At 54.0% G+C, this 23374-nt stretch overlaps 1 protein-coding gene across 1 annotated transcript in view; it reads right to left on the bottom strand.

Moving 5' to 3' along the window:
- The window catches only part of Grid1 (glutamate ionotropic receptor delta type subunit 1), a 652399-nt gene extending 630053 nt beyond the window's left edge, over positions 1–22346 (bottom strand). The window contains exon 1 of the mRNA XM_033761721.1: positions 22191–22346. The gene's annotated coding sequence lies outside the window, so the exon portion shown is untranslated. The remainder of the gene's footprint in view (positions 1–22190) is intronic.
- Positions 22347–23374: the final 1028 nt, after the last annotated feature.

A 23374-nucleotide genomic window follows, 5' to 3' on the forward strand; every position in this document is an offset into this window, starting at 1 on the left:
GACCACAAAACCAGGATTAAAATCTAAAAGGCACGAAAGAAAGAAAAGAATGACCACTAGAAAAGAAGCCACCACTGAGCCAGGCAAAGGTGCCATGGTCCGTGGATGCCCAGGACATAGGAGCTGGGCCACATGGCAGGCACATCATGGGCAAATGGGAGGCAAAAGAGAAGTAGGTGCTAGGTCACCCAGGAGGCAGCCAGCCAAGTGAGAACGCAAATCAAGGCACACTGGAAAAGAATCTGACTTCAAGCTGAGTGCGATGGTATATGCCTGGATACAAACTTTGGAAGGCTAAGGCAGGAAGATCTCAAGTTCAGATCCAGTTTGGGCACTTAATAAGGTCCTATCTCAGAGCAAAAAAATTTAAAAGGCCTGGAGATGTAGCTCAATGTGAAGGCCCTAGGTTCAATCTTCGGAAAAAAAAATTTTTTTTAACTTTAAGCAATCCAGAAAAGCTAACACAACTGTTACATTTATACACACTGGTGCCACTGTTATCTTGAGTTAGATGTGGAGGCAGAGGGGCCGAAAGTCCCAGCGACCCGGGTCTCACTGTCATACTGCCATTCACTAGACACCTGCCCCGCCCCTGCAATGCCTATGGGATGCAGGCATTAGGATCACTGCTGACAACACTTGGAGGACCGTGCCTTCACAAACCAAGAAGCAATGCCATGCAGTTGCAGTGGCTGTCACAAGGGATCCGAGAGCCGCAGGCAACCACAGCTCACTCCCCAACTCTCCCCACCCTGCCAAACCAGGAGCAGATCTGCTAGCAATTAAGATCTGCTAGGATGACGTGTGTTATGTAGGTAGAAAAAGAGTCTCAGAGTAATTAGATGAATGCAAATTGAAAATAACACTGAGGAATCCAGAGCCATGGGATTGACAAAAACAAAAAGGCTGATAACATCAAGTGTTGGCAGGAATGCGGGACAGCCCATGCTCTATTTACCCTTCTGGCTGAGGTGCAAATGGATTTGGCTTTCCAGGGGGCAACCTGGCAGGAAGTATTTAAAAATATAAGTGGTAAGTGTGCATGCTGCTCAGCCAACCGGCCCAGCTTGGAACCCACCTAAAAAAATATTCAGGGGCCCGTGTGAGAATTTTCATCCAAACACACTCTGTCGCTGTGGAAAATTAGAAGGAATCTAAATATCTATCAGGAGGGGAATCTGTGAAGTCTACTCAACAGAAAAAAACGTGTTCTCTGCGTGCTATTTAAAATATGACGGTTGCTGGGTGTGGTAGCACACACCTATAATCCCAGCACTTAGGCTGAGGCAGGAGGATCACCAGGAGTTCAAGGCCAGCCTGGGCTACATAGTGAGACCCTGTGTCAAAAAATGAAGTGCCAGGCTGGGCGTGGTGGCACACGCCTGTAATCGCAGCACTCTGGGAGGCTGAGACAGGAGGATCACTGTGAGTTCGAGACCAGCCTGGGCTACACAGTGAGTTCCAGGTCAGTCTCAACTACATAGTGAGACCCTGTCTCAAAAAAACCAAAGAAAAAAAATGTACCGATGTGTATGAATTTGCACCAGGACATCTGTAGGGGAAATAAGCAAGGTGCAGTGTAATCCTCACAGTCAGCATTGTTTCTACATGCAAATCATGCAAAAAGGCAAAATAAAACTCAAGTTCCCTCCCATGGGCATGTGAACGCACAGGTGAAGGGTGTGCCAGCAATGATCTCGGTGTCCTCAGAACAGGGCTCTACTCCTTTCCATTACTCCTGAACTCTCTTGTGATGCCCATGTCTGTGATTCTGGGTGACACCTTGAGGGACCCAAATGCCCAGGCTGAAGGATGAGGATGAAACCCAGCCCCGGAAGAAACTGCCAAGGGGGTGCAAGAGACTCAGATCTGAGGCTGGGCTCCTGCCAGGGACGAAAGCCACTATGGGGGCTTTTCAGGGTGCCCTCGTTTTACTGGGGTGCTTTTGAGTCAGAAGCTCTCAGGTAGGGTTTCTGAGGTGGCCCACAACCACTCCCAATGGTCTCCCTGGCTCTGTTCCTTCCTGATCCCCACCAGAAGGACAAAGACTTAACCTTCACCCTGAGCCTTTCCTGCACAACACAGCACCCAGAAGCCAGGGCCATGCTCCACCCCAGCCAACTCAGCCCTCGCAGCCTACCTTCCACCAGGACACATAAACCTCACTGCAGGACCATACTTCACACCCTTCCAAGCTGCTGCCACCTGGCAGATAGTGCCCTCCTCCTCCACAAAGGCTTTCTCCTCTTAGACCACCTGCTCAACTCCTATTCATGCTCCAAAACCCCAGCACAAATCTCCTCCAGGAAACCTTCCCTGACTTCACCATACAGGAAAGCCTCCCTCAAACTCTGTGATAACTTCCTGTTTCATCCATGAGCTATTATTTTCACCTCTATCCCTCCCTTGAGATCAGGGCATTTCAGGAAGGGGTAATGCTGGAGCTGTTCTGGAAGTCTCTGTCGATGTTTATTGAATGCACAGCTGGATGGGTAAGTGAATGAATCCCTTCCCCTCCCTGGAAGCATCCGGCCCAAGGCCAGACTGCTCCAGCCTCCCCTGCCTAATGACTAGAACAACCCATGCCCCCTCCAGTGCCTGTGCCTGCCATAACCTGCTTGGAAGTGCACAGCACCTGCTCACATCTCAATTAAAATTCCAATTAGTTGGTGAGAGTATATAATTACAATAACACGTTCCATCTCCTTCGTTACTGCTGCTGGTTGTCAGGGTGAAAGCTAGGTGGGGTGGGGCGCCCTTGGCTCCCCGCCCTCCACTGCACTTCCCTTCCAAGCGTTGCCTGGCACAGGATGTAGGTCCCCAAGGGTGCCTGACCACCAGGCCTGGAAAGGGTTTTCTGTCACCTGTTCAGCTGTGACATACACACTTCCTGCCTGGTCATGGCTCACATCAAATATCAGACTTTTTCAGACCTCTATTCTATGCCTTTGTACCTAGAGTATCTTTCTCCTACTGCATGCATAACAAACGCCTAGGCATCCTTCAAAACCCACCTGAACTGGATTCTGAGGGTACAGGGGAGAGAGATGCAGCCCCTACTCCAAGGCACACACAACACTGGGAGAGACGGTGCCCATGTTCCAGAGGGGAAGCTGAGGCTCCCTGACCATGCACCGTGGGTGGGGCTGAGGCTGTGGCTGCAGGGCGCCCCTCCAGAATACTGCTAAGGAGAACTCAGGTGTGGCTTGGGGACGTCTCCTCAGCCCCAGCCCCGGGGAGGCAGCCACTGCATTTCCGAGGTCCGGCTATGCAGAGCATGAGGAACCTCCTTGCCTCTCGGCATTAAACTGACTGGACTTCAAGGCTGTAACTATTAAAACTGCACACAGTCACCACTGTCAGCTGTGCCAAGCCGGTGTGAAGCAGCCAGGCTGCCCTGTCCCTGTCCCTGTCCCTGTGCTGGGACCGCAGCATGGGAGCCACACAGTCACTGCAGTCCCTTGGTGCCAGGCTCTCCATGGTGTGCAGAGCACAGCTGCACAGGTTGTTCACGGGTCCTCTGCCAAATAAGGTCCTTGCTCCACGAAGCCTGCAATGCCTGCAATGCTCACTGAAGCGGCCAGGCCTGGTGGCACACTCCTGTGATCTCAGCACTCAGCAGCCTGAGGCAGGAAGTTCAAGGCCAGCCCGGACTACATAGTGAATTCAAGGCCCACCTGAACTACATAGGAAGACCTGGTCTCAACAAACAAAAAGTAAATCAAGTTAGTGGGCTTCTTTACTGCAGGACTTTTCAGAGCTTTCAACATGCCGACGGGAGGGTGATGTCCCCCAGAGATGTGTTTAGCTGCATCACAGTACCCAGCCTCAGAGCCCATCTCCAACACTGTGTGAAAGTAGCAGTGCAAAACTGCCCATGGGACATGCAGTCACTTCGTGTCACCCCTCAGACCTGGAAGTGGCTCCTGAAGTCCCCACCTCAGGCCTTTGAGGTCCCCCTGCTCACTGCTGTGTACCTGGCACCCAGCACAGAGGTAGCCACATGGCAGGTCCTGGACTGTGAGGAGGTCTCAGGCAAATGACCTTGCAGGGACAGTGCTCTGAAACTCTCTGGCTTCAAACTCCCCACACTCTCCACTGCCACGTCTCAAGACGACCTGAGGAGTCCTCTACATCCCACCCTCAACCTTGGGGACCATGATGGGAGGAGACTTGGGAGCCTCCATGGAGTACTGCCAGCCAGGGAACAGGCCAGGCCCTGGGCCAAGACCTCACACCAGATGATCACAGGCATCAGAGGCAGACGACCCTCTGTCTCTTGCTGGTGCTCAGTGGCTAGGCTTAGTCCACTCTTGGCTAAGGAGGAGGTGTATGCATCATATTAACAGGATGTGCACACTTCCCAGTGTAATGCAAATGGGGTGCAGATGCCAGAAGTCTCCATGGGCCCCACACACAGCTAGGCACCAGGAGGGCTTCGGTGACATCCAGGGAAGAGGAAGGCAGAGCGGGTCCCGTCCCGGGGACGTGAGGACACAGCAGCACACACAGCCTGGGGGCCCAGGGGCTACTCTATAGCCCAACTGTTGAAGTTGAACGGGCCAATATAGTCCAGGTTCTTGTGTAGGACTAGGAAAGAACTGCCAAGCATACACTTCATAGTAAGTTACTATATTTATTGAAGATTATGGGACAGCAGCAGGAGGAAGAGGAACCCAGGAAGAGGGACTCTGGAAGAGCTTTTACACAACTCAGGCTTCCAGTATGTGAGGGGTCAGACACCTCCAAGGCCAGGTGCCTCCAATTCCATCTTTCTAGAACTGTATGATCTGCTGTTTCAGGCATCACAACCCCCTAAGCTAAAACGCGACAATCATGATAATCACCAGAGCAGTGTCCTGCCCACAGTGCCCGAAGCTTAATGAAGGGAAGGGTGTGGCTCATTTCCATTTCTGTTTCACAAGCAGGCAGCGGAAGAAGAAATCTGAGCAGGTGTTCACAGCCTGGCCTCCTCACCTGCACAAAAAGAGCACTTCCCACCCACCCCATGCCGCCACAGGACCCAGAGCGCGGGATACCCCACCCAGCCAGCTCCAGGGCTGGCATGCACACAGGTACTGAAGCACAGTGATTAGGTGACAAGCCTCATTTGCCAGGCAGCAACATGTAGAGTCAACCAGGCCTGGCTCCATGGGAACACGGCTATAAATTGTTTCTGACAGTTGCGTGATTTCACGGGAGTGTCGCCCACTCATCCAAACACGTTTCTAGAGAGAGCCTGACACACAGCCCCACTGGCTGCCCAGCCGCTCCCTCCCCACTACTGATGGGCCAGCAGATGGAGCCTGTGCCAGCATCACAGGAACACAGCCAAGTGTGTGCAGCATGAACCACACCTCAGGGGGCCGTGCGGCGCCAGGCGGGCTGGGCAGCTCTGAATTTTGTGACCAAGGAACCTGCAGCCAGGCATTTCAGGGATTCCACAGCCATGACCAACCCCACAAGAGGCCAATCCTGAGACCCTCTTCTGGGCAGAAGAGGAAAATGAGCCATTCTGGATGAGGAACACCCATCACTAGGCATGGCCCCGGCAGTCCTGGACACGGCAGGGAGGATCACAAGGCCAACAACTGAGCAGCCAAGCAGGAAGCACTCCTGCTATTGGCTGGCAGGCCCACACCAAATGAGCCACAGAATCACTGCTGACCAGCACAATCAGTCACCTTATTCTCCCAACCTTCGCGAACTTTCTCCAACTCCACATGGTTGTAAAGGAGTGAGGCACATGGATCAGGTGTAATAATACTTGACACAATCCAGGATGGGCCAATCAGGTTATCCCTGGTAGCACTGATTGGTTTCTGGGTGGGCACAAGACCCAGGCTGGGCTAATCGAGTCCTCTGAGAACCTCTCCTTGGCGTAGGCAGAGATTATAATTGCTTTTCCCCATCATTTTTTGCTAAGCGGGAAGTAGTTGAGTTGGGTGGGCACAAGACCCAGGCTGGGCTAATCGAGTCCTCTGAGAACCTCTCCTTGGCGTAGGCAGAGATTATAATTGCTTTTCCCCATCATTTTTTGCTAAGCGGGAAAAGTAGTTGAGGTATGGAATGAGTTTGGACAAAAAAGAAAGAAAAAAAAAAAAGCAATCAGGCAGAGTCACAAAAAGATACTTCACAGCCTGGATCTAGCCTTTCCTGAATCCCCTTTGGCAAAGGCCAGGATATGGCGGATCCTTGTCTCATGCAACTGAAGGCACCCTGGCCAGTACCCACCTGGGAGGCTGGGAACCCCAGCACAGTGACTGTAGGACGCTTCCCCTGCTCTCCTTGGTCAAGCCCAACGTAACAAGCATCTCTGTCAGGAGCCTGGCCAGCCCCAGAGCCATCCAGCTGCCCTGCTGTCCCCTCCTTTACTGTCTGTCCAGCACAGCTGTCCACTCGTCCTCTCCTCTGCTCCACTCCCCCATGAGGTCTAGGGCCAGGTAGGAGTCGCGCTATGTTCCTCACAGCACATGGGGGGTGGGGGATGCCCTGTGGCGGTGAGTGCCTCCGAGAAGGGTACATCCTATGCCCACAGAGAGCCTAGCAGCGGGCCTGTGTCTCTCCTGCTACAAATGAGAAACAGGAATCTTCACAGGTCCCGCGGTCTGCCTCAAGGGCTGCCTCTCGCCTCCTCTCCACACAAAGGTGAGCCCGTGCCCACCTTGGCCCCAGCCCCTAGCACAGCGCCTGGCCCAGGTGAGATAGCAGTGAGCATCTGTGAAGGGAACTGCGTGCCCCGTACCACCCAGGCATCTCCGAGAGCCTCTGGAGTCCTGAGCTCCCAAGATGTCTCGGAGCTGCCCGGGATGGCAAAGGAGGGGGCAGTGGCAGGGGCACATTGCTGAGGAAGCCTTGAGGACAAAGGAGGTAGAAGGCTGGGAGTCATCAGCCCCGGGGGATGTGAGGAGGGAGATGAATGAAGAGGAAGTGCCGAGGGAGGTCACAAGACGGTGTCCTGGCCAGGTCTGGCAACAGCTCGGGAGCGTTCAGGTACCCACAGGGGTGGATGGAGCCCTGTGCCCGGCAGACGGTGTGAAAGAAGGGACCGCAGGATGGCAATCCTACCCTCCTGAAGCTAGCGGTGGGGATGGGGGACAGGCAATGCGGGGTTGGCTGTCCGGATAGTGACGTGTTGTCAAAGCAGGGTAGCAGCCCATGGCGGGTGAACAGGAAACTGGGTTGATTCTAAATAGTCCAGGGACGGCTCCCAAAGTGTACCAGGAGGGGGCCACAGATGGTGGGGAAGCCACAGGGCGGCACCAGCTAGCACTGGAAGGATATCCTTCCAGAAAAAGACAGACGCAGGTAGAGGCAGGAGACCCCTGATTCCTCTCCTGAGCCTAAGCCAGGACAGATGTGTAACCCGGGAAACTTGCAGGTTAAGCCACTGGCTCTTGAAACCATCCACATATGGGCCTTTTCTTTCAACACTGGTACTGGGGACTGAACCCAGGGCCTTTGTACTGAGCTACATCTCAGCGCTTCTTATTTTTTGAGATGAGGTCTCTTTAAATCACTAAATTGTCCAGGCTCGGCTTGACCTTGGAATCCTCTTCCCTGAGCCTCCCAGAGTACTGGGAGTATAGGTGTATGCCACCAATTTTGACAAAACCCAAAACTAGGAAGGAAAAGAGGGAGGGAGGAAAGGAAAGAACAAGAGAAGCATGAGCTCCCACCCACAGTCGGGGCCTGAGGCAGTGGAGCAGAGCCTTGGAGGTGGAGACCAGATGCAGGGAGGCTCCTTCGTGGCCCTGAGGGAAGGAAACGCCACACTGGACCTGCCTGGCCCACCCAGCTCAGGCCTCTTCACAGGCAAGGACTCTGTGACACCCCTGTCCCACCCTGGGCCTGTCTTACCCAGTTCCCACAGCAGAAACACCGAGCCAACTACCTGGATCCTCTGCTCTGGCTCCCAGGACAGGCGCCCCCCCACACACACTGTTCCTGCACCCCTACTGCTGCGCCCCATCCTGGCAAAGTCTCTTCCCCTTCAGACCTCAGTCTCGGATCCCTCAGGTCCATCCTGAAAACGAGAGCCCCCAAAACACCAGGATAAAGGGAGGGGCACTCTGCAGGAACAGAGAGAGAGAGAGAAAGTCCTACTACCACACTGAGATCGAGACAACACTCTGGCAGCCACCTCAGGATCCCCACTGCCAAGAAAGCAAGGCTAGCAGGAAAGAAAGGGACAGGGACAGTGCCCTGTGTTAGCCACTGGCGTAAGCTCCCCCTGTGCTTCAGGAAGGGCCAGCTCAACTGGGGCGGCAGTGACCTGAAGGGCAATGTGGGTGGCTTCCCCCTGGCACACCGCTTCTCTGCAGCCCCAAGCCATCCCTCAGCCTGAGTGTCCCACCCCCGCCCAGCTTCCAGAGCTCCACAGCTCCTGGCCAGGTGTAAATGCCAGGCACATGGTGAGAGACCACGTGTCACGAAACCTCAGTCACATTTCACAACTGTAGGTGCAGCATTTACATCTATGGAGTCCAGGCCCCAGGAAGCAGGGTGTCAGGCCAAGGGGGATGCTGTCACAAGCCTGCCTGCCTCACCAGGGAACCATAGCCTTGTGTGCAGGGTTGAGGCTTCTAAACAGAGTCTCCCAAAGCTCATATGCCCAGGGGCCCAGATTTAGAGACCTGGACCCCCGGGTGCAGGGAAAGGCTCAGCCTGCAACTCCAAGCCAGGGGTTACAGGCTCAGCCAGGGCCATTAATTGTAGAATTTCCATGATGGCCTAAGCACGGAATCTGGTCTCAAAGCTGGTGGCTCGCAGGGCAGAAGGAAGTGCTGGAGAAGGTCATGTCACCTGAAAGCTGATGTAGAGGTCCCCTTCACATCAGAAACCAGAGAGGGCAGTGACTCCCATAGTCATACGCACTGCTGCTCCTGGCCCCAGTGATGCCTCACCCAGGCAGGGCGGTGAGGGAGTGGGGGGGGGTCACAGGGGAGACAGGAGAAAAATCAAGGCTGAACCCCAGCCTCTTCCCCACACACAGCCCGGCTGGGCCTTACCTGGTGGCTGTCAGGACCGAAGAGCCTTTCCCAAAGACTGACGTGACTGGGGCCACCCCACTGTAAGAGCTTGGCTGGTCCCCTGAGTGTCCAGGGGTACAGGGACACTCAGGCTGGCCTGTGTGGTGGTGGAAGCCAGGCTAGGGACCCAGTCCAGTTCCTCAGCCAGGCTGGGCCAGTCCCCAGCAGAGTAGGCAAGGCACAGCTGAGAGACACCCAAAGAAGGAGGTTCGCCAGGGCCAGCCTGCCCTCCGCACAACCCTGGGAAGCCACTGCCCCCCCTGGGGCAGCTAGAGTCTGACTTGGGTTGGCCTCTCTGCATTGAGGGCAGTGGTAACAGGCCACCCATGTACTGTCTTCTTGCCTGGCAGCCAATCCCAGGGAGCAATGACCACAGAGAATGTCTTCGAGAGGCATGAATATAAATTCTTCTGCAAAGCACAAGTTCAAGACCAGGAAGAATGGCTTTTTGGGCTATGTAGGCCCAGGTTTGAGGCCAGGGCCTCCATGGACACTAGGGACAGATGGATGGTGGATGGACGGATAGACAAATGATAGGACAGATGAGGCACAGGCCTTTCCTAACATTCCCACTGGGGAACCCCACAGAGCAGCCTCTCAGCTCTATCTCCTTCTCAGCAATGTGTATCACCTGGGCTCTTAAAACTATGTTTCAGAGAGAAGATGCTCCGAAGCCCATCCTGGTTTGAGGTCAGGGCTTTCGCAGACATTTATTCTCCATCTTTTAACATAACAAAAGCTCCCCATGCTCATCTTACATTGCCTCACAGCTAATTTCCTGGATTTCTATGTATAAAATAAATCATTTAACAAAAAATCTGTATCTACAGTGTATGAAACAAAGGAAGATTTCAAAGCCCATTAACTCACAGAGATGGTATGTTACCAGGAGAATATGGGCTGTATAATTAAAACAATTTAAATCCGATTATAAAAAGACAGTGGGCTTTACTGGCTGCCACCACCTCACTAATGGAAAGAAAAACCAATATCTTGAGTTTTTAAATTACTGTGAAATTATGAATTAGAACACACATGAAGCCCCGCTCCACTGCCCCGTGGCACTGATAAGATGAGATGAAATACTCCTTCCAGGGAGCAGGAGCCAGCATCAGCTCAGAGCTGTCTGACATCAGAGGTGTCTGGTGGCCACAACCTGAGCTGGGAAGGCCCTGTGACTGCCAGTGGGAGGCGTCTCCCAGAGTCAGCAATTCCAGGCTCCCTGGAACCTCAGAGGGACGAGACCCCAGGCAGGGCCAGGGACCAGAGGATGGTCTGGTCTGAAATGTGGTCTGAACCAGGACACAGCCTGGAGCTACAGGAAATGACAGCAACCCTGTTAGCCAGGCACCTGCTGGGAGCCAGGGAAGGAGGCCATGCGGTCACCAAAGGCCACCGGCCACCAGCTGCTCCTGGGCCCAGGGCGCCCCACATGGGTGCAGGCACCAGCTCATGCAGTCTGGCTGTCTCTGCAGAGCCTGAGTCAGGGACACGTGGGCTGGGAAGGAATAGGCAGCACTGTATGCACGCACAGGAGAGACATCACTGCTTTAAAATCTCAGAATGATTTCCCAGAATTGAAGTGGGCATTCCTACTTGACTGGTAAGGATATCAAGGCCGAACTCCTAAAGGGGTTCACACACCAGGCAGAGAAGGGGGAAGCAGCCAAGCAGGGCCCAAGGCATCGGGAACTTCCTACTGTCCCACCCAGCCCATGGCAGCTTCCTCTGGGCCAGACGCCAGGGTTAGGAGACAGAGCTCCCCAACCCAGAGTCCAGCGATGCTAACTGGTGCTGTGAATAAACTGAGGCGGTAGCCCCTCTGACCCCAGCCTCTTTGGGGGCCAGAGTTCACCTGCAGGATATGATTTCCACACCCACTTCTCACACCGGAAATCCCACCATGGAGCCATGATGGAGTCCGGCAGAAACTAGTCTCTCGATGGCTTCTGTGGCCCCCACCACGTCCACCCAGCTCACCTGAACCCCACAGTGACAGCTCACATGGACTCCCTTCCCCTGCCCACCAGGAGAGACCGCACCAGGCCTGGTGGACAACCAGAGAGGCTGCTGGGACCTGCCCTCCCCTCTTCCCTGATTCTACTTCCTAATCCTGCAGGAAGTTCCAAGAACACTGCAGGCCTTTGGCTCCAGCTCTGGGCTGGGTAGAAAGGGGCCGGGGCTGAGCTGTCTTGAAATGTACATTGTCTTGTCACAAGACAGCTTAAATAGTATATAATGTGGCTGTCTCTCAGGAGGCTGAGGCAGGAGGATCACCCTGAGTTCCAAACCAGTCTGGGATTCACAGTGAGCTCAAGGCCAGCCTGAACTACACAGCAAGGCCCTGCTGTCTCAAACAAATAAATAAAGTGATCCCATGTTGCCCTCTTGGCTGCCTCCGCCACACCCTCCTCTGTGGCCATGGACCTATCCTAGCAGAGGTTCTACATTTCCACAGGAACTGTAAGGCCTGCTGGTCTATGTCTATTACACGTCTCTGTGAGTCAGATATAAATGCATATAGATACAGGCCAGACATACCATCAGAAAGCCACTCAACAAACAACCCATCCCTGAGGGTGCCAGTAGAACCCAATGGGCCCAGAGATGCAGACCTCACAGCGCTGGTGCCCACAGGTCTCAAAGACCTACTCGGGGCCAGTCACTAACCCAGGCACAGCAGCGTGGATAGCACAGCGGCAAGGTAGCCTCCCGGTACATCCACCGAGGAGACGGGGCACACAGGGTGTGAGGAGGGGGCAGGCAGCCAGGAGGGGCAGTGCCAGCTTCTCTCCCTGGCCCAGCCCCTGCACCCTATGCCACCCTCTTGGCCCTGGGCTCTCCATCTCTCTGGCTCCAGAGGCAACCTTGGAAGGGTCCCGGAGGTGTTGCCCTCTGTGCAACCTTGGAAGGTGCCCCAGAAGTGGTGGCCCTGAGCATGGGGTAGGACCTTCTGTCCCCTCATCCATCCAGGGGCTTTCACTGAGCACCTACAATCAGCTGCTTGGATGACACAGCCATGAACAGGACCTTTCTCCACTTGAACACACCAGACAAGAATCATGGATAAATTTCTAGCATCACCATTGCCAGGCAGCAAGACAAGAAGGGAAAGAACACTCAGGGGGAGACCGGCAAGTTTCTACAGCAGGCCTCTCAGAGGAGGAAGACCTGAGGCATCACTGATGGCTGACAAGGAGCCTGCTACACAAAGCTCTTCCAGGTGGTGTGAATAGCACATGCACAGGTCCTGGGTAAGTTGCACGTTGGCCTGTTGGAGGGAGAGGGAAAAGGCCAGCGTGGCTAGAGTGGCGAGCTCAAAAGTGTGGCAACAGAAGCAGAAATGATCCGCCTATGTCAGACACTTGAGGGCCTGCAGGGCCTGCTAAAGGGCTGCTTCTATTCTCAGTGCAGAGGGAGCCATTGAAGGGTTTCAGCAGGAAAGCAGAGATCTTCTTACTGCTGCATGGAGGCAGGCTGGAGGGGCAAGCAGAGAGAGTGACCACCGAGGAGTTGGCCTCTGGCATCTGACTAGGGCTGGAGTGAGAGATGGACAAAAGTCAGGCACTGACACTCAGGAGCTAAACAGACAGTCATGCACTGGCTTGGCCTATCCACCAACAGCTCTGCTACTCACAGCGCTGGCTCACAGCAGACAAGGACAGCAGGGCCCCAGGCAGACAGCTGAGGTCACCAGGCTCTGAGCTTCCCAGACCAGACACCTCTGATGCAGCTCCTTCATGGGCAAAAGGTTCAGGCTCACCCAGAGTCACAGTGTTGGGCAACCTGACGGCCATGTCCACTCCAGCTCCCAACCTCAGCAGGGTGTCCAGAACAGGCAGAGATTGTCCCCACCCCTCCTGATGTTGGGGGACATCAGGACAGTAACAGGGCAGCCCCCTCCCAAGCTGTCCCTGGTGCCAGACACGTGTCACTCTCCGTGGTCCTTAACACAACGAGGGAGCCACTGTGGTCTCCACTTTGCAGGCAAGAAAGTTGAGGCCCCATAAAATGAGTCCCTTGCAAAGTCACATCGAAGGGAGTAACAAAATGAATGTGCAAGGGGAGTTTGAAAAACGTGGCAAACGTTAAATTTTTTTTAACCACAGTAAAAGACACATTGCCATGAATCCCCCTTAAAATAGTCCTCCTGACCGAACACATTTATCCCATCCTTTTTGCCACTTTCTGAAGCAGCTCTGCAAGTCCCATTTCAGGAGTGACTTTATGAGGTGGGATCAAAAATACAGTGAATCCTGCTACAAATACCACCTAATGGAAAAGTGAGCTGGCAAAAGCACGATGCTGTGTCCTCGGCCGCCTTAGTCACTGGATCTGGCACCGTGTGACTTCCAGACTTCCCCAAAGTCTAAATGACCATTAAAGGTGTTATGGCTTGTGTCTAGATGTCCCCCCAAAGCCTCACATGGGCTTTTTCAGGGGCGAATGGATCTAGAGTATGTGACGCTGGGATTAAGGGTGTGTGATTACTAAACCAGAACACTAATTGGCTTGGCACCTGCTCTAAGCCAGGCAGCCTAGACACAATATAAAAAGGGCAAAAAGAAACTGCTAAGGTCCCTTGCTTGCTCTTGCCTGCCTGCTTGCCTTAGAGTATTTCTTCTCTTTGATGCCTCTCTGCCACACCATCCCAGCCTTGGAGCCAGCTGACTATGCTCTCGAGGCTCTATAAAACTGTGCGCCAAATAAACCTTTCCTCCCTTAACTCTGGGTGTCGAGCATTCTGTCTCAACAATGAGAAAATCAACCAACAAAAAAAGGTAAATGTTTTGGAACAATAAAGGACATGGAGGCAGCCACCACAGCACAACCAAAGACACTCAGGAAAGAGGATCTCAGAACTTTTCAGAAAGTGTCAGCAATGATGGGACACAAGAGAACAAAGCCAGGGGTGGGGGGGATTCTGAGAGAGATTCATGGCAATGTGTCTCACCATAATAAATGTTTTTAAGTTTAAACACACTGTATTCTTCAATCACATCTCATATACAAAAGAGAAACCGGTGAGAAATAACTAGGCTCCAGATTACATGCCCTGAAACTTCTTAGGGGTTCAGTAATTGTGTTGAGCTGCATCCATTGTTTGTTTTTTTGGTACCAGGGATCAAACGCAAGACCTTGCACTTGTAAGGCAGGCAGCAGCAACACTGAGCTAAATCTCCAGCCCTTGGTGGTCAGGGCTTCCACAAAATATTCAAGCCATAGCCGCTGTGGGCCCTCAGCAGCCTGGCCTTGGCTTCGCCTCCCTTAACTGGCATCAGAGCTCAGACCTCTGCTGACTGGAAAGGCCCCTGGATGTCACACTGCATGGACCTCAGAGAAGAGAAGGGGGAGCAGCCGAGTAAGGTGGGGCATCTACAGCAGCCTCTCTGTGTGAGCTAGCACACCTGTACACACACACGCACACACACATGTGCACAAAGCCAGGACAGGGAGCTCAGGGATTCAACCCATCTGCCTCAACAGGTCCCTCCTCAGTGCTGACCACTCACCACCCTCCCCTGCCACCCAGCAGGCCTGGGGTCCCTGGACACAGGCACCATTACCCACCTCAGCTCCCAGAATCCACTGCCAGGTGCCCAGGAGATAACAAGCTAAGGCCCAGGTGCTCACACAGAGCTCAGCCCTGTCACCCAACTGGGGCTTGCTGATAGGCACAGCCACCCTCCACTCTGGGCCCCGGCCAAGGTCTCAGATGTCCAGATGGAGACTCAGAGAGAGGAAGCAACATTTCCTTTTCCTTTCTTTTTACTTTCTTACAGTTGTACGGTTCTACAAATGGAACCCAGAAACTTCGCATCCCCAGACCGTTTCTTTTTTCCCAGACTGAGTTCAAATTTGCCATCCTGCTGTCTCAGCCTCCAAAGATCACATAGCTAATCATAGAGTTAGGATTTGAACCCAGACCTGCCCTAACCTTTCTACCAAATAGGATGAGGGAGACACCGATGGCCAGATCCCGGCCACTCTTAGTGCTCAGAGCAGGCAAGCTGCAGCAAAATTAAAACACCATGCAGAGACAGGTAGCAGGTGCCCGAACCTAGTGCACAGATGGCTTCCAGGCCACCTCCACAGGAGCCACATGGTCAGCACCAGCCTCCTGCCTGCTCTCCTGAGACTTCTGAAAAGGCTGTGGCTCTTTTCCAAGACACAGCTGCCCTCAGGGGCCAGGCAGGGGGAGGCCCATGGCCCATGTGGGGCCACCAGGTTCATGACACACAGCCGCCCTCCCTCCTTCTGTGCCTAGAGCTGCCCCTGCCAGGCCCTGCCCCTGCCTGGCCCTTCTGGACAGGTGCCCAGCCCATCCTATGGCAGTGCCCTGTGTGGTCACTCCTGTCTGACAAGGGAAACTGAGACCACCAGCCAGGCACAGCAGAGCAGGACTGGGAGCCCCAGGACATCCTCAGGAGGGCAACACTTCATGAACCATTCGTCCCCAGAAGAAGAGCAAGGAGGGAGACAAGGCAGGGCTGGCCAAGGCCAACATCCTGTGGCTGGCCCTGGGCACATGCTGATAACAACCAACTTTCCTCCTCAGGAACCCCACACACACTGTGTATACCCAGAAACAGGCAGAAGCAGCCAGCTCACCACCGAGCCACCTGGCCTGAGCTTCAGCCAACAAACCAGCTGCAAAGAAACCAGGAAACCCAGAGGTGGGAATGGTGGGTACAGACTAAGCCTCTGTCCCAGGTCCAGAGCCTGTCAGAGAAGCCAGCACCCCAGAGACAATGCAGGGTCCTTACCCCTGAGGCAGAGGCCACAGCAAGTGCAGAAATACCAAGGCAGCTGCAGGTGGGCACTGGGGCTGATCAGCTGATGGGAAATGTGGCCTGGAACCCAGCTTTTGTTTTGTGCTTCAAAGTGATCGTACTGACATACGAAATTACAGGTACTTATCATATCCAACATAATGCGTGTGTACAGTGTGCAATGGTTAAATCTAACTGATTGCCTAACCCAGCTAGCACTTCTGAAGTGAGAACAGTTATTCACTCCCCTGATGCTTTTCAAGAATACAGTAGAGGGCCAGGGATCTAGCTCAGTGGCACTGCACCTGCCTTGCAAGCAAAAGGTCCTGAGTTTGAACCCAGTACCCCCCCAAAAGAGAACATAGTGGAGTGTCACTGATCACACTGGCCACTCCACATGCACACAGAGCTCCTTCACAAACTGACCTAGCTGCATCTGTGTATCCCAGAATCAGGCTCCCCGCACCCATCCCACATGCTTCACCTCTGCCCCTTGTGGTTAAGAAGCTTCTAGCTCAAGCTTGGAAGGGCTGGGTCTGTCCAGGCCCTCAGGCTGAGGATACAAAGGAGCAGACAGAAAAGTCGCAGTGAGGGTCCCAAGGGCTACGGGGAGGCCCACAGAAGTGGGGAGAAAAGGGTGTGCAAAGAGGAGGGATGGAGAAATGAGTGGGCCCCAACAAGGATGCAGTGCCAGGGTCTCGCTATATGGCCCAGGCTAGCCTTGAACTCACGGAGATCCTCTTGCCTCAGCCTTCAGAGTTCTGGGATGATAGGTGTGCACCACCACATCCGGTTTCCAAATGGTTTTTTATAGTTTGTCTCTTGGATGCTGTTGCTGTCATGAGTCACCAAGGGAACTGGAGAGCTGTCTGACATGAAAAGGAAGCAGGCACTGCATTGTTCACCAAACATCCCCAACTTGTCCCCCTTGCCTGGAACATAGGAGGAGACCCCGCAACTGGTGGTGGCAACCGGGTGAGTTCTGGCCATGGAGGCAGAAACAGAAGCAATGTAGGTCACATCCAGGCTGAACTGCCAACAGGCTCTCCTCCCATCTGGCTCAAAAACTGGCACCAATCAAGCATTAGAGTGCCCTGAGGACCTGGGTCCCCAGACAGCCCACAATGAAATAAACTGCTGTCGCATCCCACCACTAAAATTAGGGACTATTTGTTAGTGAGCATAACTTAATCCAGGGTGCCTGATACAATGGGAAATGCAAAACAAAACCAAAGTCTAGGGACAAGCAGGCATGGCCTTGGATGGCAAGTCCAAGCAAAATCCCCTTCAGGGGTCGCACTGGGTTGAGAAGGTGCCTTGTTAGGTGAAAGCATTTTCTGGGGACCTGTGTTATGTTTCCACCACTGTAACCAAATTCTCAACATAAGCAACTACGAGAACCTGGGAAGATGGCCCTAAGCCAGGCTGAGCAACAAGGGCTGGCTTCACTGTCTCCAGGTGAAGCTGGGGAACAGCCCCAACATGCTACTCTGGAAGGAAGCTGGTTAAATCTACGTGGCACAGGAATGGGAACAGTGGCATCGCAGAGGCAGTAAACTTTCCCAAGGCGCGTGGCCTGCTACCCACTTACCTGGTGTGATGTGCCCATGTGCCCACTGCCATATACCCACCACCTCCCAAGCTGGGAGCTTCCTGAGCCCAAGACAAGATGCTGGGATATCACGTCTTTAGAAGAAGTGTGTGTTCACATATGTGTGTGCGTATGCATGTGGTTACCTGTGTGTGTGTGCCCCTGCCACTCCTCTACACAGCCACAGACTTGTAGGGGCCCAGATGGCTCCAGGCAGCTGAAGCAGGGGACCACTTGCGCCAAATGCCTCATCCACAGCCATCTTCAGCTTCAAGCATTGCTAGCAGCAGCCCAAGGGCCACAGAAGGAGGTTACCGTGTCATCGGAGAACAGAGGTAAGGATGAGGAGACCTCACAGGCCTAGAGGGGGGCACAGCGTTGTGTGCGGGGTCCCTCCAGCCTGCCTGGCTGTGACAGAGAATGCTTCCCAGAAAACAGGGGCACAGCAAGCCATGCAGAAGATGACAGAAGAGAAGAGAACCCTTGAGGTGATAATGTGCTGCGCTACGTTGGGCACAGGCTTGTGTGCCAATTTGGTAGCAGCATAATGGCCCACAAAGACACTCATGAACTACTGCCTGGAACTGAGAACATGCCAGGCTAGGTGACAAGGGGGAATTAAGGTTGCAGACAGAAGTCAGGCTGCAAAACAGCAGCCTTAAAATAGTGAGGTCACCCTGGGTTATCCAGGAGGGCCTGATACAATCACTAGGGCCCCTGAAAGAGGGAGGGAGGCAGAAGAGCGATGGAAGGAGATGGGACAGCAATATGGTCAGGTGATATGAAAGGACCCGAGCCATCCAACGCCCCCCACTGGGGACCCTGGAGCCAGAGGGAGGAGGCCCAGCAGCATCCAGCAGCTCTAAGGCCAGGGTCTACTTCCTCCTGGGCTTCAAAGGAAACCAGCCCTGCCCAGCTTGGTTTGGGGCATGGAGACCTCCGTCAGCTTCCTGCCTATGGAACCACAGATGATACACTTGTATCATTTTAACCAGCTAACTTCAAGATGACATCTATTTCAGTGCCAAGAGAAAACTAATCCAGCTGAGCAGATGGAAGGACAGCAAGGACACCCAGAGCCCCGTCTGTGTCTGGATGAGTGAGGCTGCAGGCTGGGCCTCTGTGGAATCCAACGTCCTCCGGAAGCACAGGCAAGACCTCTCCCAGCAAGCCCTCTCCCTCCCAGCCACACCTCAGCCCTGACCCTGCCTTCCTGAAACTCTCCTGTCCCCATGCAAACAGCAAGGAGCCTGACTCCTGATTCCTTTCTTCCTTTTTCCTTTTCTTCTGCATCCTCCTTAAACTGCTCTTTCCAATGAGTGACAGAGAAAACCCAGCACACCCAGTAACTCTCACCTTTCACTCACAGACAAGACCGAGACAAGAGAGTGCCCCTGTTTGCCCGTCCTTTTGTGCATTTATATAATCTTCCACTTGAGCGGGCACTTCAAAACAATACAATTTTTTTTTAACTTAACAAATTGTTATCTCTTCTTATATCTGGAAGACAAATTTTTATACTGATTATTAACATGGACTTTGCCAGCTAAATCTAAGGTATATTTTAGAGATTACAATGTCCTTGCTGTGTTATTATTTACTGACTTCAAATTCTCAACAAGCACACATTTTATTAAATGCAATCCATTCTTTCACACGGACTAACCAACTGTCCTAAAAGGTCAGATTTGTAAGCAGCTTTTACCAAATCAGCCTGAAGAGATGACAGGTATAACTGTCAGGACCAATCCCCCCTCCCTGTTTCTTGTTTTCTTCATAAATACTTAATTCTGGAAAAATCAGCATAAATGATTCCACCTCTTTTAAAAATTGCACACTGGAAAACATAGGCAGCCACTAAGAGTAATGGTTCAGAGAGTTCACAGTGGTTTCAGGAAAAGCCGATGATATGGCAAATTAATAAAAAGGAAGATATGCAAATGATCAGAAAGGGCCCTCTGCAATCAGCGGAAGAAAAAAAAGACTAGAAGGAAATAACAGGAGTAAAACTCAAGGTGCTTTCCTGCACTTTCCACATTTTTATCTAATGAACAGGCATTGGCCTCTTTCTTTTTTACATTTTTAAAGTAACACAAGCCCACTATAGCAACACATTTCTCTTATAATTGGAAAGAAAGAGTAAAAGCTACAAATGAAAAGATCACACAGGGTCCTCAAAGAATTCACCCCTTCAGAAACCACACACAGTAGCTGAAAACATCAACAGCCTTGAGATTCACAGCTGGGTCAGAGAATGGGAAGGGAACTGGGGTTTACCAAGTACCTACCACCGACCCAAGGTAGGAGATTTATGCACATCTCACCTCATTTAATTCTCTCAATAATCCCAGGAGGCGGGTGCTACAGTCACTGTATTCAAACCTTTTAACTGATCTGGACAAGCTCAGAGCAGGGCTGACTCCCCCAGAAGGATCAGGATCTCAGCTAGAGTTCTCTAGGCTCCAGCGACCACAGAATTCTCCCCACTGCCTCTCAGACACAACGAGCAGTGAAGCACCAGTCCAGGGCCCCCAGAACTCAATGGGGCTCATCCAGTCTAGAGGTCTAAACTGCCACTCCTCCACACTGAGTGTATCAATGCGGCAGTGAACATCCAGGTACTGGAGAAAGAGACAAGGCGGCCACCAGACTGAAGTCAGGCCACCAGGTGGATGAGAGCCCTGCAGAACACAGCCAAGGAAGGAAGCAGCCAGATGAGTACCTGCTCACTGAGCCCCAGGCTGACAAGGAGGCTGTTGCGCACCACTCTGCCCTTCGGAGGCCCTCAGGGGCTGGCTATTGTCACCCCTCAGAGTCACCCAAGGGCTGTGCAAGGTCAGGAGTCAATGTGGACTTCTGCCCATGCAACACATAAGGTGAAAGCAGCTGGAAGCTTCCACCATCATGCACCTTCTGCCATCAGGCAGCCCAGAGACAGCACCTGGCCTCCGGCCCTCTACCCATACCACTGCCAGCCCTTGGGCATAGAGAAACTCTCACCCTCCTTCCCTTCAGAGACTGCCACCCTTGGAGACAGACGAGGACATTTTGTCAGTTATTCAAACAGAGAAACAGAAACCAGAAAGCAAGATCTCAACCCAAAAAAAGGCCCCCAGTTGGAGCCTTTCTCACCAGGGCAAGCATGCACTTGGGGCATGAAAGTCAAGTAGCCCACAGCTGTGTCTCCCTCGGCTTGTCCTGATTGAACTGTTTCATTAATTGGCAAGTTAAAAGTCAGATTCTACACTGAAGTTCAAGTTTGGAGCGACTCAAACACACATATACACATTACACTACTTTCCTGAAGCAGAAGAGCAGCCCCTTCAGTCCCTGGGGAACTGCAAATGGGGACTGAATGGCACAGAATGAGCATGGACACTGGATACTGCAGAGAAGAAGGTCAACAGAAAGTGTCAATGTGATGAGGGCCTCACCCAGCGTCCCCCATGCTTTTTCCTGCAAGCTGTGATAAGGGCACCTACAGAGGAAGTCCAGAGGCAGAGGGCATCTGGCAATGGGGACCACTGGTGAGACATGACCAGAAGAGGGCAGGGACTCCTCTTTCCTGCACTTCAGTGGACATCAGCCACTGCCAGAAGAAACAGTTCCCACTACAGTAATACCAGCCTCAGCCCACTTATCACCACCCTAAAAACAGCACCTGGGACTCCAGATCTGTAAAGCCCCTCCCCAAGACATCCCTGGACCTTCAGACTCAGAGCTAGGCAGTCCCTGCCCCCAGAGACAGCCTCCAGCTTCTCTTCTGCTGCAAGCAGGACACCCTCAGGCCTCTCTTCCAGGGAAGCCCTGCCTAGCAACACTCTGACCTTCTAGACCACATCCATCACTGAATCACCTTCTCCTCAGGGGTCCCAGCAGACTGACAGCCAGTGGATAGCGCCCTGGCAGCAGGAGGAACTGCTGGCCAGAGCTCTCTGCCTGCCACCTCCTCCCCACTCCACCACCCTGACACACCTCTTGCCAGAGATCCCTGCATCCTGTTCCCCAAGCAAAACCCATCTAGCGTCAGCACCCCAGGGCGCAGGCTGCTGAGCTAAGCCTGTGCTTGTGGGGACCCAAGTTGGGCAGGTGTGGAGGACTGAGAGAGCCCCAGGCACTGACCGTGAAGCAGTGGCTTAGGGGAGGGGCTTGGCTCCCAGAGCAGCCAGGTGGGAGGGGAGAGGACCAGAGAGGAGAGAAAAGCAGAGGGGGTGGCTGTCGCGCACACCTGTTACCCCTGCCACAAAGCCACCAGAGACCAAAGGAGGTGGCAGTCCAGACGCGATAGGATTTTCCCGCAGCCAGACCTGGCCCAGCTCCACTTCTTTCCTGGGCAAACAGCGCCCACCTCCGGCCCAGGCGGTAGCAGAGAAACCAGCTGTTCCGAACCTGAAGAATCTCAGACAAGACGGAGTCCAGGCACCACCGAGGTCTGTGGAACTCGCTGGGTGCCCGCCAGGCTCCACATCAAGAGGGCACAGAGGGCGGCTCGACCAGGCTCGCCCGCTGGGAGCTCCCAGAGAGAAAGACAACAGGCTATAGGGAAACTGGGAGGGACGCTGAGCATAGGTCCCTGGCGCGCAGACACGCCCACCCACAAACACTGGGAGAAACAAAGACAGCCCGAGCCCTAAGCCTGCACGCCCACCCCACAGGAAAGGAGCAGCATGCGTGCGCCTCCCTGGAGCCTCCCCTCTCAGCTCTATACCTTCTGGGCCTGCGAGCCACTGCTGCACGGGGCTGCCCAGGCACACAGAGGACTCGGCCTTTTGCCGAGGCTGCGCAGCTGCTCACCTTCCTGAACGGCCTGAAACGGGTTGTTGGCCTCGATGACCTTGATGGAGTAGGTGATCTTCTCACTCTGCAGGATGTCATCATTGAGGCTCAGGTCGGACACAGCCAGCTGGAACACCCTGTCGTCCTTGGCTGCGTTCTCCTCAAAGATGGCACCTGGAGGAGCGGAAGGGTCAAGACCCGGCCTGGAGAGGGCCCTGCCCCTCTCCTCGGGTCAGGTGCCTCAGGACCAAGAGCCACCTGGTGGGGAGAGGTCCAAGCTGGGATTTCTGTTCGGGTACTTTAAGGCTGCCCCCCACAGGATGCCCATGGCCTCAGCACACACGTGCACACAGTTGCCATGAGTCACGCAGGTATATCCCACATGCAGCCACCAGGTCACACACATGGCTCACACCCAAGGCACCACATGTGCCAGTGTGACAGACTGTGCCAAGCCGGGGTGTCCTCAAGCAACACCCAAATGTCCCTTACGTGGTTCACTAAGTCCCATTCCTAGAACCAAAAAGTTCCGGGGAGGATGGTGTCCTCCAGCCCAAGACTCGGGTGCAAGAATGCCTCCTTTGCTGAGTGTGTCCGCGGCCAAGGGAGCTGCCCGCAGAGACCACAGAGGGCTCGACTGGCAGAAGAGGCTTCTGTGGGCACAGGGCCTCGGGTGGCCTAGACACCACCCGGCCTGGCGCCCTGTTCTCCTGCCCTCCCGCTTCCTTTTCCTGCTTTGGTGGTAGAGGGAGTAGGGGCAGGACCGGCCCATAGACCCCTGCACACTCCCTTCCAGCCGGCTGAGCGTCCCAGAAGCAGCGGCTGCAGCGAGGCCCCTCAAGCACCGAGCGGCCCCTCAGGGCGCCCTCTGGCCGGCGCTGTGCGCTCTGAGCACCGCTTCCGCGGTCTCTGCGCCCGCGGTGGGGACAGGTGGCCTCAGCAGGGCCGACCCTGCAGCTTGGGCAGCTGGGAAGTCCCCACCTCCAAGCCCCAGGGTCGCGGATATCCCAGGGCATGCCCTGATGTCCCCCGAGTTGAGAACTGGGAGGGAGGAGGGAGGCCCGGCTCCTCGGTTCTTCGCAACACTCGGAGCCGCAATGCCGACAGTCGGACCCGCGCCGCCCAGGGGCGGGAAGCAGGTTCAGCCCTACCCCTGCGGGGGATGTCGCAGTTCCCAGAGCCAGGCCGAGTTCCTCATCACC

This window comes from Fukomys damarensis, unplaced genomic scaffold (assembly GCF_012274545.1).
Source record: "Fukomys damarensis isolate Sample0158 unplaced genomic scaffold, DMR_v1.0_HiC HiC_scaffold_1, whole genome shotgun sequence".
Taxonomy (NCBI): domain Eukaryota; kingdom Metazoa; phylum Chordata; class Mammalia; order Rodentia; family Bathyergidae; genus Fukomys; species Fukomys damarensis.